We start from the raw sequence: 18,274 nt of genomic DNA, 5'->3' as shown, positions 1-18,274 counted from the left end.
GATCGAGCCCCGCATCAGGCTCTCTGCTCAGCAGGGAGCCTGCTTCCTCCTCTCTCTCTGCTTGCCTCTCTGCCTACCTGTGATCTCTGTCTGTCAAATAAATAAATAAAATCTTTAAAAAAAAAAAATTGGCAAAGGGGGGCACCTGGGTGGCTCAGTGGGTTAAGCCGCTGACTTCGGCTCAGGTCATGATCTCGGGGTCCTGGGATTGAGTCCCACATCGGGCTCTCTGCTCAGCGGGGAGCCTGCTTCCTCCTCTCTCTCTCTCTGCCTGCCTCTCTGCCTACTTGTGATCTCTCTCTGTCAAATAGATAAATGAAAAATCTTTAAAAAAAAACAATTGGCAAAGGACTTGAATAAATATTTCTCTGAAGAAGATATAAAAATGGCCAAAAGCACATGAAAAGATGCTCAGCATCCCTAATCATTAAGAAAACACAATGAGATACCATCTCACTGTGATGAGATACCACAATGAGATACCATCTCATACTCATTAGGATAGCTACTACCCAAAAGAAAAGCAAAAACAAAAGCAAAAAGAGAAAATAGAAGTGTTGGTGAGGATAGGGACAAATTGGAACTCTTGTGCACTGTTTATGGGAATATAAAATTATTCAGCTACTGTGGAAAACAATATGATGGTTCCTTAAAAAATTTAAAGTTGAGGGGTGCCTGGGTGGCTCAGTGGGTTAAAGCCTCTGCCTTCGGCTCAGGTCATGGTCTCAGGGTCCTGGGACTGAGTCCCACATCAAGATCTCTGCTTAGCAGGGAGCCTGCTTCCTCCCTCTCTGCCTGGCTCTCTGCCTACTTGTGATCTCTGTCAAATAAATAAATAAAATCTTAAAAAAAAAAAGAAAGTAGAAATAGATATCTCTACTAATGATTGAGAAAACTGCTTTGATTCTTTCCACTCCTTCTCATTTCACAGCTTCAAAACTCCAAATACACATATTATATGTAGATTTAAAAATAATCTCATCAGCTAAATTGAGAGCTAGTTCGCTCTGAGGAAGAAATAGTGTAGACCAGTCCATGGTGATGCTGGAAGCTATGACAAAACGTGTTTAAAATAAATGTAGTTGGTTTTTATTTTCCTCCCCCCAAATATTATTCTGAACATCAGTAATTACTAACATTAGGAACATGCTGAGTTCTACCTTTTAGGGATTATTTCTGCCTGTCTCCTTACCCTCAGAGATTGTTCCTTTCTTTGAAATTTCGCATAATCCTTTAGCATCCCCCTGCCTTTTTTTTGGTCTCACTCAATGGCATATGCTGTATGGTAATTTCCTATTTTGATGTAGCAAAACATCCTCAAATTTAATGACTTAAAAAAAACTATAATTTTACAATTTAAGTGGGTCAAGAATCTGGGCTTAACTTGGTTGGGTTTTCTGGGACTTGGGGCCCCTCAAGAGTTCAGTCAAAGTAGGCAAAGAGATCATGACCTGAGCTGAAGGCAGAGGCTTTAACCCACTGAGCCACCCAGGTGCCCTATTTCTAGTTTCTGAATGAACTCTGGGGCTGTGAAGCAACATTTGGACTCTCACAAGAGAATCTCATAAGAGAAAATCCAGTCCTTACTAATTCCCAGAACTCTACATTGGTCAACCACAAAACATGATCAGCCAGTTTCATTAATCTTAAATGCCACTAAATTCTCTGTAAATCCTAGGCTGAATTATTTATCATCGTTGGATTTTGCTAATGCCTGGTTTAACGAGTCAACTTTAGTGATGAGTAGGCAAATCTTCCTTCAGTTTGAAATATGTGTGATTCTAGACATAAACATTTTCAAATGACAAAATATATTATTTCATTAGATTCAGTGGCTGGTCAACAGTTTATATTCTTATATTCTTCTACAATTGAATTGCTTAGCAATTAGAAGACATGTCCATCCAAATGTGCTTTCTAATCTCTGCTTCCCCATAAATTAGGAATTAGGCAAGGTACTTCACTAGCTCCATAATATGGTCAGTATCACAGAAGGACTCAGAAGGTACAAGTCAAATCTAGCTCCATTTCTCACATATACATACACCACAAAGGTAAATAAGAAAAACACTATATAAATGGAAACACTGTGAGCCAGTATGATTCAAATTGCCAAAATTAAAATTAAATTAGGGGCATCTGGGTGGCACGGTCAGTCAAAGAGTCCAACTTTTGGTTTCAGCTCAGGTCATAATCTTAGGGTTAAGAGATTAAGCTCTGTGACAGGCTCTGCTTTAGTGCTGAGTCAGCTTGAGACTCTCTCCTCTGCCCCTTCTCCTGCTCTCTCTCTCTCAAATAAATAAATAAATCTTTAAAAACTTAAATTAAATTAAATATTTCACTCCTCGTTCATATTAAACATTTTAAGTGTTCAATAGCTATATGAGTCTAGTGGCTACTGAATTGGGCTGCACAAGTGTAGACATTCCCATCATCACAGAGAGCTCTATGATACAAAGCTTCCTTAAACATCATGCTTTTGGCTTTCCCACTTTAAAAATGAATATCAAAATCCTTGCTTGCATCACATAGATAGGGTGATCAAATAAAATAATTTTTACAAAAGTTCTTTACCTATACACAACATATTATCATTATCATTGTTTCCATTGTTTAATTTCCTTTCTATCAATAAAAATATGACACCTCTGAATGAATTGATGGGGCTGTTCTCAGAGGCAATAATTAAGACAGTTTATACAAAAGCATTTGCAAAATGTGATGTTTTATACTTATATTCATCAATTACTGTTTTTATAGTATTTTTACCAAGTTTTTATGTAAATTCCAGTTAGTTAACACACAGTGTGATATTAGTTTCAGGAGTAGAATTTAGAGATTCTTCATTAACATGCAATACCCAGTGCTCATCACAAGTGCACTCCTTTATCCCTATCACTTGTTTAACCCACCCCTTCACCTACTTTCCTTCTGGTAATTATCAGTTTGTTCTCTATAGTTAAAAGTCTGTTTCTTGGTTTGCCTCTCTCTCTTTTCTCCCCTTTGCTTGTTTGTTTTGTTCCTTAAATTCCACATATGAGTGAAATCATGTGGTATTTATTTGCCTTTGTCTCTGACTTACTTCACTTAGCTTAATACTCTCTAGCTCCATCCACATCATTGCAAATGGCAAGATTTTATTCTTTTTTATGACTGAGGAATATTCTGAAAATAAATAATCCAGGTAAAAATGGGCAGAAGATATGAATAGAACATTTTTCCAGAGAATAGATACAGATAGCTAACAGACACATCACTCATCATCAGGGAAATACAAATCAAAACCACAATGAGAGATCATCTCACACCTTTCAGAATGACTAATATTAACAACACAGGAAACAACAGTTGTTGGAGAGGATGCAGAGAAAGGGGGACCCTTACATAGTTTGGAGGTTCCTCAAAAAGTTAAAAAAATAAAACCATCCTGCAATCCAGCAATTGCACTACTAGGTATTAACCCCAAAATACAAAAATACTAATTTGATGGGATACATGTACCACAATGTTTGTAGCAGAATTATTGACAACAGCCAAACTATGGAAAGAGCCCAAGTGTCTATCGACCAATGAATGGATGAAGAAGATACAGTATATACACACAATGGATTATTACTCAGATATCAAAGTATTTTTAAAATTACTTTTTCACTATTTTAATCAATGCAATTTTTACTGCATTTTCTAAATAAACCTTCTAATAGGATGAGATTTTCAAAAATGATATTGATTGGTGTGCACAAAACATTTTGATTACAGAAGTGTAGAAGTATGTCATACATTGTTTTTAATAATATAATAATCACTTAAAATACATTTCAAATTAGTATCATTTCAATTAATGAATTATTATGATACCTGAAGTTAAAATATAACTTACTGAGGAATGGGAAATATGCAATGCACAAATTGAATACCTGCAACTTTTATTCACTTGTAACTTGATGTAGGTGAGTTGAATGATTACAGAACCATCCCAGTGTATGGCTTGTTGAAACACTTCCTCTTTATTTTTGTTTAGAAAACTGAAAAACCTTCCTTCTGTTTTCTAGTTTCTAGCAATGGTATCTTTTAGACAGGTATTTAAGAATAATAGGTCTATTTGTTCTTCATATATAACACTCAGAATAGAATTACTTTGCAGAATCCATTGCTGTTTTGAAGATACTGTGCCTGAAAGTTACAAACCACGTAATAAATCTAAGCGGGCTCTGAGCTTTTATAACTTAGGTGCTTACCACATCTCCCAGTGCTCTTGTTAATCTGCCAACATCTGTGATGGTTAAGAAGTTACAGAAAAAATTTTGAACAGCACAAAATTGTCAGAATAATGTATTCTTCCAAAAATATATGCATGGGTAACACTAAACAAAAACTATTAGGTTTACATCTGTAATTGAGAATGTTGCCCACAATGCCTACCTAGGTGGCTCAGTTGATTAAGGTTCTACCTCCTGATTTCAGCTCAAGTCATGATCTCAGGGTCTTAAGATTAAGCCCCACATTGGGCTCTGCACTTAAGATTCTCTCTCTCTCTTTCTCTCTCCCTATAACCCTGCCTTGTGCTCTCTCTCTTAAAAAAAAAAAAAAAAGTTGCTAACAAAAATTAAGATTAATTAATATTTTGAAATTGTGCTTTTGGGACGCCTGGGTGGCTCAGTCAGTTATGCATCTGCCTTTGGCTCAGGTCATGATCCCATGGTCCTGGCATGGAGCCCCATGTCGGGCTCCCTGTTCACTGGAGAGCCTTTTTCTCCCTCTCCCTCTGCCTGCCACTCTGCCTACTTGTGCTATCTCTCTGTCAAATAACTAAATGAAATCTTCAAAGAAAAAAAAAAAGGAAGAAACTGTGTTTTTATATTCAGTACTTCCTATAAAACAGTTTGTCATTTTAGTATGATAGTTTTTATATTAATTATAAATCAATACCCTTTATAATTCATATTCATCATTAATGTACTTTATAATTTATATCAATAATTGGTTATACTGATATATGTATTATATTAATAAAATTAACATATCAATTACTATAAATTAGAATAACATGATATATAATATTAAATATATTATATATATCAATATGTTAAATTATTTTAACTTTGGAGACTGTTTTCTTTTGAAATTTGGTACTCTAGGGCACCAAAAACAAATATTAGATATTCAAATATAATTTTTGAAAATTGCTGAAATGTTTTATATATACATTATATAAATATACTATTTATATGTAAATCCATATACATACTTTTCTTTGTATATTTATATTTATAAACTTATGTATACATAAGTTTAAAATTTTTTTATTTGAATGCAGTTGACACACAAAATGACTTTATTACCTGGTCTACAATATATTGATTCAACTTTGCTATACATTATGTTCTGTTCACAAGTATAGCTACCATTTGTCACTGTGCAATGTTATTATATCATTGACTATATTCCCATGGTGTCCCTTTTATTCCCATGATTTATTCATTCATAACTGTTTTTATAAATATATAAAATATACATGTACGCATTCATTTGTAAAATAAAACCATGAACACAAAAATATGTGTTGCGTATAGATATATATTTACATATATTCATTGCAAATTAAAATATGGGCACAAAACCAGTTTGTATAGTTGTAAAGCATGGACATAAAATACTGATACCAAATAAAAATAATTATTTTAGATCCCTATCCAACTGGAATAAAAACAATTACATACTTCCTAGAAATCAATTCTAAGTATGATTTGAACCTGAAATCCATGGAGTAAGCTCAAATGTCAAACTTTATATAACTATATAATTATATAACTATATAAGCACTATTAATAAAAAATCACAAGTAATAAAAAATCTTAATATGAAATTATAGACACATTTAATAATGAATAGGTAAACCCAAAGTGAAAAGCTTGATGTATGTCTTTTTAGTTTTGTGTAAGTAGGTTATATAATTTATTTCCTTATAGGTGGCACCCAAAGGAATATGTCCCCTTTTCAATTCTGTATTACTATACTTTTATTACTATAATTTTATTAATATTGTTAATATATATAGTAAAAGTAATTTCTCTATAATTCTGAAGAAATCATAAATTCTATAGGACTCCAGTTAGCAGAAAACTGATTTTAAAACCCAGACAACCTTGAAATCTTTTCACAAAGAAAAAGGCTTAAACAAATAGACTTCAAATTCTAGTTCTCTCCAACATTCCAGGTGAAATGATCAAAGGCTTAGATCATGTGTGGTGGGATAATATTTATATGTTTTCTGTAGATATACCCTTCTCCTTCTATATCCAGAAAATAGCTGGGATTTAGCTTTTTTTGGCATGGATTTTGGGTGACCAGATAAAAGTTAAAAGTGCATCTTCTCCTTTTGTGTAATTTTAAGCTTAGCAAAGAGGATTCCTAGGATTTTGAGGGAAATGGAAGGGAAAGGAGAATTTAGAAGCAACTAGAAGGGAAAGACTGCAGTTGGAAAGGGGACTGACTAATCTATGTCCTTGAGAACCATAGTACCCAGGAAGAAGGCAAGACCTAAAGGAAACACAGTATCAAACACATGTCTAGAGCTTGCTGTGTGTGAGGCACTTTGGGAGAACTTCACCTGCATTTATTCATTTAATCCTCACAAAAACATTCTGAGATCACCTAATAGAATTTACACTTGACAGATGAAAAAACTGAGGCAAAAGAAGTTATATAACATACAATGTGGGCACAACTACTAGTAGAGGCACTATTTGACTTGTAACTGGCTCCACTGTATGCATTCACCCAGTGGACTTTTTCACGCCTAATGGGTGTATGGATGCATAGTATCTTGTTGGCAAAGCCCTCACTATTACAGCACACAACAGAGTCCAGGAAGATCTTGTGTCTCTAAAGGTGATGTTTGGATGCATGGTAATCATGAAAATATAAGAATTTCTGAGATTAAATTTTCTATCAGCCTGGAAGAATGGGGGCTTAGAGGCATAATTAAGTTAATTCAAAAGAAAAGCTTTTAAAATGTCAATATTCCCACATACTTTCTGATGGATAATAATATGTAAGAAACTTTGAGGACTTAAGGCAAGAAAAAATACAGAAACAACTAGACCAGGTCATAAGTCAAGAACTCACCATTCACCAGTTCAAGACAACTCTTGCCCTCAAGTATGTGAAGCAGATTCCAACAGATATGCACTCTTATTTTAGAATGTCTGGGATTGGGAATGAGAAGTCACTGGAAAAGATGGGAGGTATAAATCTTGATACAACTGCAGCCTCGGGGAAGGTCACAGATGCCTGAAACAATCCTGTGTTGGCATATATTGCTCCTTGCATATAGTTAAGGAGGCTGGACTTGCGAGGTAAAGAGGTTTGGGGTTTTTTTTGTTTCTCTAATAAGTAGGGTTAAATGAGCCTCTGAGAGAATAGAAGCAAGGTCCTAATCAAATTCTACCAATACAATCAAAATGGAGACGGAACAATGCCATGCTTTCTGCTATGATTGCCTAGCACCCTAAGTTAAGACTCTTCAGGTTAGAGGGTCTCTGAATTGGAAAAGAAAATCAGATGAATATAAACATTTTGCTTCCCATTTCTTTTGTGTATAACTGATTAAAACCAAAATAAACCCAATCTGTAAAATGACCTTTCTGAAATTTCAATGAAGCATTAAGTGCAGTGATGTAGCAAGATTAAAAACAAAAACACTGAAACTAAAAGTAAACAGGCAACTATAGTGAGCCAAAAGAATGGAGAACAAATGGAGGAAAAAACAAACAAAAATCATCACCTATATCTTAGATGGGAACAACACCATCACCTTTTGTTGAAGAGGCTAGGGAGGCTAGAAAGTGGCTTTAACAGAAATCTGTCTTCTCACAATTCTGGATAACTAGAAGTCAAAGATCAAGGTGTTGGCTAGGTTATTTCTTCTGAGGACTTTCTCCTTGTTCATGGTCATCGTCACCCTCTCTCTTCACATAGTCTTCCTCTGTATTGGTCCATTTCTGGCTTTTAAGTCTTCGAAAAATGGCCTGGAATTTCTTCTGCATCTGATTGTTCTCCTCTCCCCATCAATTTCACAGCTCTTGGAAGTCCAAGGGTTTCCCAAGGATCTATGCTAACACTAAGAAGACTACATTCTCCTGTGTCTTACATTATTTACTGGCCCTAACACATCGGCCTTAACATAAAACATGACACTTAGTCCTTCCGTTTTTCAAACAAACAGACAAAAATTAATAAAATTGATTAATCAAACATCTGTATGCTGAAAATGTGCTAGAGCCCCACCAGAAAGCCATGATGAGTGTCTCAGAATTATCCATAACCTCCTTGATTCTCTCCACTGTGCCTCTCACAAATTACAATTCAGCAATCATTCCTGTTTCCTGAGCATTCCCTTAGCTTCTCACACATACACAAAATATTTTTCAAAAGAGTTTTCTCTCTAAGAGGAATTCTTGTGCCAGCTGTTCACAGAAACAAATTTTCACCTCAGAAGAAAAACATGATAATGGATGTAAAACCTGTAATGGAGGGAGTGTACAGAATATTGGATATTATAGAAACCCACATGAGGAAATTAAATGTCCATTTTAAGAAATGTTTCACAAAATACGTAAGAAACAAGAAAAAGAGAATATAAATTATGAGAGCAAAGAAGGCACATGGAATATACCCTAAAATACAATTTGCAGTACAGACTGAAGTCAAGAACAAAATGAAAATCAATGATCAAGAAGTGATAAAATAAATTAAAAAAAAAAACAAGATTAATAAATCACCCCAGTCTTAATTTAAAAAAAAAAAAGAAGTAATAAAATGAATTTTTCTGGGGTAAACGAACACTTGAATCTGGAGATAAGATAGCTTGAAATCTACCATGCAACATAAATACAGAGAGCATCTCAACTTTATACTATTCCTGTAGGAAGTCTTGAATGTCATGGATAAAGAAAACAAATAAAATTTTCTAAGTATTTTTGGAAGGACAGACACATATCCAATTCACACTGAACCATATACATATATAAGTACATACATGCATATTGATGACAGAGTTTTCTTCTGCATCAGAGAGCTATCAGACAATTGAATCAACACAATTTGGGGAAGAGGGACACACACACACACACACACATACACACATACACACATTTATTTATCTTTCAATCTATAATATGTAAGTTGTGGCATCAAAAGTACATCACCAGAAATACAAGAATTTCAAAATGCAGTGTAACCTAAAAAACCAAAATAACAGCAGCCAGGAAACCAAACAGTTAAAGATATAATCCAGATGACTTAGAAATTAATCACTTAAAACCTTGGTAACAAAATTAAAAGGAATAAGCAAAGAATTCTTTCTCCTAAAAAGTGGAGAAGAAATTCTCTACTCTTTCTACTAACAAAGGTAAAAAAACACTGGAGAGAAGAAGGCAGACTGGCAAGGAAACTCGGCATCCAGAAAATAACAATGCTGAAGTCTGTGGGTTTTCTTTTCTCTTTATATATTGCAGACTTGGTGTTACAAAAGCTAGTAACTTGTAAATGTCAATGGGCACAGACAATAAAAGCCCTAACAAAAGTTTGCTCCTGTTTGGTTTTAAAAGGCTTATAAAAGGGACAGTCTAGCAAGATTTAAAACAAACAAACAAAACTTAGAAAATAGCTACTTTATCCAAACAGCACAGAAAAAAATGTGGCCCCACCTTTACTCACACCAACAAATGCCTAGACTTCCACTCTCCGGTAGTTATAAAAATTTGCCTTTCCTCTTTCCACATATCCTTGTGAAAGTGATATTGTCTTTAAACCCTGCATGGTAATCCCTGATGCACCACCATGATACCCATGGAAGATAGGGTGATCCAGAAGTCCCAATTCTTGCTTGAGATCTTCTAATTGTATGTGTGTGTGTGTGTGTGTGTGTGTGTGTGTACATACATATATAAATATATATATAAACATTTTATTAATTTTTTGAGAGATTGAGAGCACAGAGAGAGGGTGACAGGGAGAAGCAGACTCCCCACTGAGCAAGGAGCCCAAAATGGAGCTCGATCCTAGGACCCTGAGATCATGATCTGAGCCACAGGAAGATGCTCAACTAAGCCACCCAGATACTCTGAGATCATCTGACTTTTAGGTGAATAACCAAAATGCTTCATTGTGGGAACAGGCAAAATTGGTTCCAAGCAGATGCAGCAGATCCATATGGCCCTCCACGGGAAGGCTGTGGGGCCGATGGCAAGAGCACCATGATAGACAAGGCCATCTGAAGGCATCTGGAGAATAAAGAATAGAAAACTATTGCCTCACATGAAGAGGAATGTGGGCTTTACGTTCACCGAGAAGGACTTCACTGAAATCAGGGACATGCTGCTGGCCAATAAGTTGCCAGCTGTCACCTGTGCTTGTGCCAAAGCTCCATGTAAAGTCTTTGTGTCAGCTCAGAACACTGGTCTGGGGCTCAAGAAGACCGCCTTCTTCCAGGCTTTAGGTATCACCACTAAAATCTCCAGGGGCACAATTGAAATCCTGAGTGATGTGCAAACGTTTAACACAGAGACAAAGTGGGAGCAGGCAAAATCATAGTGCTTACCATGCTAAACATCTCCATCCCTGCCTTCTCCTTTGGGATAACCATCCAGTAGGTGTTTGACAATGGCAGCATCTACAGCCCTGAAGTCCTTGACATCACAGACGAAACTGCATTCTTGCTTCATGGAAAATATCCCCAAGGTTGCCAGTGTATGTCTGCAGAGAGGTTACCTGACCATTGCATCAGTGCCGCATTCTACCATCATTTCAGCAGGTCCAGGCTCTGTCTGTGGCAACTGACTGCACCTTCCTACTGCTGAAAAGGTCAAGACTTTCTGGGCTGATCCATTAGCATTTGTGGCTGCTGTTCCTGTGGCCACTACCACCAGTGCCGCCCCTGCTGCTGCAGCCCCAACCAAGGCTGAAGCAAAGGAAGAGTCAGAGGAGTCAGACAAGGATAAGGGATTTGGTCTCTTTCACTAATCACCGAAAAGCAACCAATTTTCCTCAGGCCCCTGTTCGGCAGGAGATCTGCGTCTCCTTCTCCCACTCCCCCTGTTTGTGCTCCCTCTCTCTCTGTCTCTCTGACAAATAAATAAATAAATAAAGTCTTAAAGTGATCGGTGATCATTGTATTACACAAGTAAGTAAAATATTTAAAATAAAGAAATATTTTAGTTCTTTAAAAAAAGAAAAAGAAGTCACGAAGGCCAAAAGGAAGTAGATTTTTTGTTGTTGTTGTTGTTTTGTCAGAGAGAGAGCATAAGCAGAGGAAGCATTAGGCAGAGAAAGAAGCAGGCTCCCCTCTAAGCAAGGAGCCCAATGGAGACTAGATGCCAGGATCCTGGGATCATGACCTGAGCCAAAGGCAGGTGCTTAACGAAGTGAGCCACCCAGGCATCCCAGAAGTAGTATGTTTTAAAGCATTGAAATAAAAGAACTTTATACCCAAGAATATACACCCAAGAATAATAGACTTCAAGAATAAAGGAATTCAAGACAGTCTCAGATGATGGAAAACAAAACAAAATAGACAAAAGAGAAGCAAAAAAATGAATAAGAATTGTTCCCAGATGATTTACCCTAAAAGGATGACTTAAGGAAGTTATCTAAATATCAAAAAGGAAAGACAAAACAAAACAAAACCAGAAAGCAAAATTATGGGTAAATACAATAGACTTCCCTTCTCCTATTAAGTTTTCTAAATTATACCTGATATTTGAGGCAAAAATTATAGAATTGTCTACTTTAGCTCTCAGTATATTTAACATAATTATAACTGAGGTAAGGTGAAAAGATGTAAGGGTAGGGAAATTTTGCATAATGTTCAAGTAACCTATAGGAAGAGAAGAAAAAGAAAACACAGAAATGAAAAACAAAGAGAATGAATGGAAAACAAAAAATAAAATGATAGTCGTAAGCTCTTAACATATCAGTAATTGCAGTATATGTAACTAATCTGATTACAATTAAAAAATAAAGATTGAAAGAGTATATTTAAAAATATGATGCAACTGTATGTTATTTATAAGAAAGTCATTTAAAATACAGGTTTCCCTCACTATCTATAAAGAGAGTGTTCTTATGAAAACTTTCATAAGCCACAACATGGCATAAAGTGAAGAAGCAATTATCATTAGTTTATATACAAAGAGTTTTCTAGCATTCCCAGGCCCCAAAAATAACCTCTCTCAGCCTTTTCTGACTCCTGAGGACACATCTTGCTAATGGATGCACAAAATAAATCAAGATAAAAAAAACAGATGCTCATAGACTTAGTTCAGAGCTAGGGAGGCTTGATGCTGAGATGCTGAGCATAGTTCCTCAGGAAGGAACTTGGTGGTGCAACTCTCGCTGCGACTGGTTGGCACTCTCTCTTTTAACAACTCACAGCAAAAGAAACAATGCTATTTTTGCCTTTTTTCATAAAAGTGAAAATCCTCTTAGGATTTCTTTAGGTTAATGGAAACAGGTACAAATGTAGATTTTTTTCATGAAAGTGGAGTGGCATAATGCAAACGTTCAAACAGTGGGGAATACCTGTATAATGACATATGGAAATTGAAAGTCAAAGTATTTATAAAGAATACACAAATAATCAAAGGAAACAGGAGTGGCTGTATTAATACATTGGACAAAGTAGACTTCCCAGCAAAGAAATTTACCAGGAACAGAGTGGGTTATTACATAGTGATAAAGGGGCCAATCTACCAGTAAGACACCAATACTGAACATGTAGACACCAAACAGCAAAGCTGCAAAATACGTGAAGTGAAACAGGTAGACTGAGAGAATAGACCAAGCCACAATTATGGTTAACCTTCCCACACCCATCTCTCAAGCAGGGATAGACAACTAGACATAACATTAGCAAAAATATGGAACTCAACATTGTTATTAACCAACAGGATCTAATACACATTTATAGGATATACAACTTAATTACAGTAGATTACACATTATATCCACAGAACATTCATCAAAATAGACCATATCTTAACCATAAAACAAATTCAAACTATTAAAGAGGACTTAAACCATATGTAGTGTATTCTCTGACCACAATAGCGTCAGAGTAGAAAACCAATAAATATTAGAGCAATAATAGGACAATCTCCAAATGCTTGAAACTAAACTCTATTTCTAAGTGATACAGATATCAAAGAGGAAATATTAAAGGAAACAGAAAAAGGACAAATTTAACAAAAGGAAAATGAAATTAACATTTCAGTACCTATGGGATACAGCTAAAGTGGTGATAAAGAGAAATGCATATCACTAGATGCTTATATTAGGAAGAAAGAAAAATCTCAAATCAGTAACCTAAGCTTTTCTATCAGGAAACCAGAAAAAGAAGAACAAAAATAAACCCAAAACATGGAGAAGGAAGGACATAATAAACAAAGAAACAAAACAAGCCGAAATTAATGAAGTGAGAAAACAGAGAAACAGTGAAGAAAATCTGTATTAAAAAATCTGGTTTTTGGAAAAGATCAGCAAAACTGACAAATCTCTGGTGTAACAGATTAGGAAAAAAAAGATGGCATCAAGGTCATGAATGAAATAAGAGTTATCTCTAGAGCCTCTGCTGGCATCAAAGGGATAATAAGGGAACAATATAAGTAACTCTACACAAATTTGACAACATAGAGGAAATAGACCAATTCTTGAAAGCACAAATTAGCACTACTCAGCCAACCTGAAATAGATAAATAACGTAAACACCTCCGTAACTTTTAAGAAATTAAATTGTTGATTTAATACAATTATGAAAAAAGAAATCTCCAGCCTCAACTGTTTCATTGGAAAAGGATACTAAACATTTTAGAACTAACAACAACAACAACAAGAGAACTAATTTTAAACAAGCTCACGTAAAAAATAGAAGAGGAAAGACTTTCCAACTCATCTGATGCAGCTCATAATTACTCTAATACAAATCCAGATGACAAAAAGGTAGAAAGAAAAAGAGGAAGAGAGGGAGAAAAGGAGTGAAAGAAGGAAGGAGGCAAGAAGGAAGAGAGGAAGGGAGGGGGGGAGGGGGGAGGAGGGGAGATGGGAGGGGGGAGGAGGGGAGGCAGGAGAGGGGGGAGGCAGGAGGGGGGAGGGGGGAGGGAGGAAGTAAAGAAATCAAGAAGAGAAGAAACAATAAATCAACATTCCTCATAGATACAGACAAAAATAATTCCAAATTAAACATTAGCAAATAGAATTCAGAAAAATATAAGAAATTAGTACATTATAACAAATTAATTTATTCTAGGGATGCCAAGAAATATAACCTTCCATATTAAAAGGATAAGAAAGAAAAGTTTCATGAAAAAATTGCATGATCTTATCAGTTGATGTTGATTTCTGCATTGTCAAATTTCAACACTCCTTCATGATAATAATTCTTGGAAAACTGGGAATAGAGAGACTTCTCTAACCTGCTATAAAAAAAAGAAAACGACAGATAATCTACAGCTAGTGGTAAAAGACTGAATGCTTTTTCCTCTAAGTTTAGGAATAAGACAAGTGTATCCAGTCTCACCACTGCTATTCAACATGGAATTAGAAGTTGTAGCTAACAGGATACCATTAAGCAAAGGAAAAAAGGCACTCAGATTGGAAAATAAGAAATAATTTCTATTTGCAGATGACCTGACTGCCTATGCAGAAAATGTCAAAAATCTACAAAACAGTTCTATAATTTATATGCAAGGTCAGAAATGTCATATAGTACAAAATAAACTTTAAAAAAAGTCAATTGTATTTTTATATACTAGCAATGAACACATCAAGATCAAAATTTAAAAAAAAAATACCAGTTCCACACCCTCAAGAAAAAGGTAATACCTACATATATGTCTAATAAAATATGTACAACACTATTCAGTGTTGTAAATTTTAAAATACTGATGAAACCAAAGAAGATCTCAATACATGAAAACATATAACATGTTCATGAATTAGAAGACTCAACACAGGAAAGACAAAACACAATTCCTATCAAATCCTAGCAAGATATCTTGTCGTATATACAAGATTATTCTAAAGCTTCTATGGAAAGGCAAAAGAAGTAAAATATCCATAACATTTCTGAAAAATATAATAAAATGGTAGGAATTACCAGTCCATGTAATTTGAAGACTTATAAACTATTGTATGAGGACTGTGGTATTGGCAAAGACAAAGACACACAGATCAATAGAAACGGGATAAGAAACCATACACACAGAAGTACATCCAACGGAATTTTTTGACAAAGAGAAAAAAGCCTTTTCAACAAATTGTGCTAGAGCAATATGACACCCAGAGGCGGAAAAATGAATCTTGACTTAAACCTCACAATGTACACAAAACTTAATTCAAAGTAGACAGTAGATTTAAATTAAAATATTAAACTATAACATTTCTTGAAAATGTAGGAGAAGATCTTTGGGACTTCAGGCTTGGTGAAGCCTAAACACGATGCCAAAAACAGTCCATAAAAGAAAAAAAAAAAAAAAGATGAACTGGACTTCTTTCCCTGAAGAAGATACATGGATAACATTTAAGCATGTAAGAGAAGAGGTTTCATATCAATAACCATTAGGGAAATGCTAATTAAGACCACAATGAGACATACTTACTACATACTCACTAGATACTTATTGGAAGAGCTAAAATTAAAAATAGTGACACCACCAAATGCTGGTGAGACTATAGAGAAATTCAATCCTGGGATGCTTGAGTGGTTCAGTCATTTAAGAGCCCAACTCTTCATTTCTGCTTAGATTGTGATCTCAGGCTAAAGGGTGCCACCTTGGCTTATGGGGGGGTCCATACTTAGAGGGAGTCTGTTTGGGATTCTCTCTTCCCCTCTCCTTCTGCTCTTTCCCTGCTTGTCCTCTCTCTCTCTCTCTAATATAAATAGATAAATAAATAGATAAACAAATAAATAAAATATTAAAAAAAGAAAAAGCCACGAACAACTCAGTCCCTCATATACTGCTGGCAGAAACGTGAAATGGCAGTTATTACAAAAAATAGCTAGGCAGTTTCTTAAAAAAATAAAATATACATTACCATACAATGGATCAATTGCACTTCTGGGCATTTATCCCAGAGAAATAAAACTTATATCCACACAAAAACTTGTACATAATTTTTTATGGCAATTTTCTTTGTAACAGCCCCAAATTGAAAGCAACAAAAATGTTACTTAACATAGCTATGGAAAAACAAAATGTAATATCTACGTATCATGGAATACTATTAATCAGTAAAAAGGAACAAACTACCAATATATGCAGCAACTTGGATCATTCCCAAGGGCGCTCTCCTGAGTGAGAAAAAAAAAAAGCCAGTCTCTAAGGATCACATGCTGTATAAACCCATTTACATAACATTCTTAAAACAAAGTTATAGAGAGGAAGAACTGACTAATGGTTGCCAGGGTTTAATGAACAAAGCAGCAAGGGGTAAGGGATTTGGGTATGGCCATAAATGGGTAGCACAATGTGAGTCTTGATAGTGAAGAAGTAGTTCTGTATGTTTTGTATTGAAGTAGTGGTTTCATGAACACACACTTGTGATGCAGTGTCATACAACGATACTCACTCTTTATTGTATTAACAGTTTCTTGGTTTGCTATTGCTGTATAGCTATGTGAGATGTTTCTCCCAGAGGGGAGAAACTAGGTGAATGTCGCCTGAAAACTCTCTGTATGGTCTTTGCATCCTGGCTTTTACATTAACTGGCTAGGTAACATTCATTCAATAGCAATTTCTTGAGAGCTAGCTATGTTCCAAGGATTATATACCAAATTGATGACGCAGTAATAATCAAATAAAAAAATGATCAAACAAAAAATCAAAATAGAAGTGTTCCATCTTGTAAGGGAAACCTAAGAAGGATATAGACAAATGAACAAGCAGTTAAGCAGTGATGCATTCCTTGACAGTAGGCATGGGGAGAATGGAGGTCAACAGTAAGAGACCAGATCAGAATTAACAAGTGAGAACACAAGCATGGAGTCTGCTTCAGATTCTCTCTCCCTCTCCCTCTGCTCCTCCTGCTTACTGTCTCTCTCTCTCTCAAATTAATAAGTAAATAAGTAAATCTAAAAAGTTATAAACAAAAAAAAGTGAGAGATCTTTTCTGAAGCTATAGATGAAGGATGAATAAGAGTGGTCTAGGTGAAGACCCAGGAATGGAGAGAAGTGGATTAGGATTATGAATGTGTTTCAATACGAATGGCACAACAATTGCAAGATCAAGAGCAAATAATTTATCCAATGTTGCTATAATCAGATTACTTTTCATCCTTTCCATGTAGAACACCTGTATGTTTGATGAACAAAGAGATTCAGCAAAATAGCCCATATTAAGAGCTTTATAGGCCAAAATAGACTCATAACTGTACAGTTAATTATTGTGAATGTATAGCGAAACACAGAAAGGAAAGGAGAGGATATTCTATTCGGTGAAACAAGCAAAAGCTCAGGGTCAGGAGGTTTAAGATGTGAATTAAAAGATCAGCCTAAAAGATCATAGGGTGCCTTTTAGTACCAGGAGAAAATTCTATATGAAAAGATTATAAAAGTCTCTATTATATTTTTAACAGAGAAGTAATATTTCTGGAATTTACACAATGTTCAGCTTTACAAATTTGTAAATCACAGCAGATTACAGAGGTAAAGAATATACTTATCTGAAATTTCCTAAAGAAGATGCTGAAGCGATTAAATACATGAACAAAGCACAAGTGTATATGAGCATCCTTTCCAAATTTCCTACATTAGATTTTCCTTACCACTTGACCTATAAGTGAAAGGATTAAAACTGGGGCATCTGATGGGCTCAGGAGGTACAACATGTGATTCTTGATCTTGGAGTCTTGAGTTCAAGCCACATAATGGGTATAGAGATAAGTAAGTAAGTGAGTAAGTAAGTAAATAAGTAAGTAAGAAATTAAGTAAATAAATAAATAAATAAGAGTGGAACTTTCAAGAAATTGTATTTGTATGTTTGTGTGTTTTTGGTTAGTTGAATGGTTGCTTTCAATATAGAATGATATGTAATCTGTATATCAGAGATTAGAATATATCCTATACAAGTGAGTTTTAATGATTAGCTGTGATTCAAAACACAACACTCCACAAATGGGTAGCAATATTTAGATATTAAACCACCTCTTGTCAAAATTTGTCAATATAGTTTTCTAATAGCCATTAACTACCACATTATGAAAGGGATTCTAATTTGT

General features: G+C 35.2%; 1 protein-coding gene and 1 pseudogene across 4 annotated transcripts in view; one reads left to right on the top strand and one right to left on the bottom strand.

Annotated features, from left to right (window-relative positions):
• Window positions 1–18,274, bottom strand: part of LRRTM4 (leucine rich repeat transmembrane neuronal 4) — a 710,494-nt gene that overhangs the window by 428,528 nt on the left and 263,692 nt on the right. The gene's annotated exons all lie outside the window — the stretch shown is intronic.
• Window positions 10,162–11,025, top strand: LOC309871933 (large ribosomal subunit protein uL10 pseudogene; annotated as a pseudogene). The gene has a single exon. The product of its transcript is annotated as a large ribosomal subunit protein uL10 pseudogene (transcript).

This window comes from Mustela nivalis (assembly GCF_964662115.1).
Source record: "Mustela nivalis genome assembly, chromosome: 8".
Lineage (NCBI taxonomy): Eukaryota > Metazoa > Chordata > Mammalia > Carnivora > Mustelidae > Mustela > Mustela nivalis.
The sequence above is the reverse complement of the archived record's forward strand: the minus strand, read 5'-3'. Positions and strand labels throughout refer to the sequence as shown.